The sequence below is a fragment of the Bison bison genome, unplaced genomic scaffold (assembly GCF_000754665.1).
Source record: "Bison bison bison isolate TAMUID 2011002044 unplaced genomic scaffold, Bison_UMD1.0 scf7180017864270, whole genome shotgun sequence".
Classification (NCBI taxonomy): domain Eukaryota; kingdom Metazoa; phylum Chordata; class Mammalia; order Artiodactyla; family Bovidae; genus Bison; species Bison bison.
In genome coordinates, this window is record NW_011494842.1 from 5,021,288 (window position 1) to 5,021,755 (window position 468).

Genomic DNA, 468 nt, shown 5'->3' on the forward strand with positions numbered 1-468 from the left:
GGCATCACTGACTCGATGGACCTAAGTTTGAGTGAACTCCGGGAGTTGGTGATGGACAGGGAGGCCTGCGTGCTGCGATTCATGGGGTCACAAAGAGTCGGACACGACTGAGCGACTGAACTGACCTGAACTCTCCCAGTTATTTCTAACCCCTCTGTATGCCAGTAACCATAGTCAGTGTAACAATACAGACCAACCCAAACCTCAACAACAATTCCAACATCACCACTGGAATTCCCCTGCTGACCTTTTTCAGTTATCAGACCCAAAGCTGGTCCAGCTGCCCGATGTGAACCAGAACTCCCCTCTGGTCAGAAGGAGATTGACAGCGAAAACACACTGCAAACTGGACAGACCTGACGAGGCATGTGGATCATGTGGAGAAAGAGAGATGGGAATAAGGTTGGAAATCAACTCACAGCCCCTGGCATCCACTCCCTGATTTCTGCACGCTCCCCCACCCCCGCC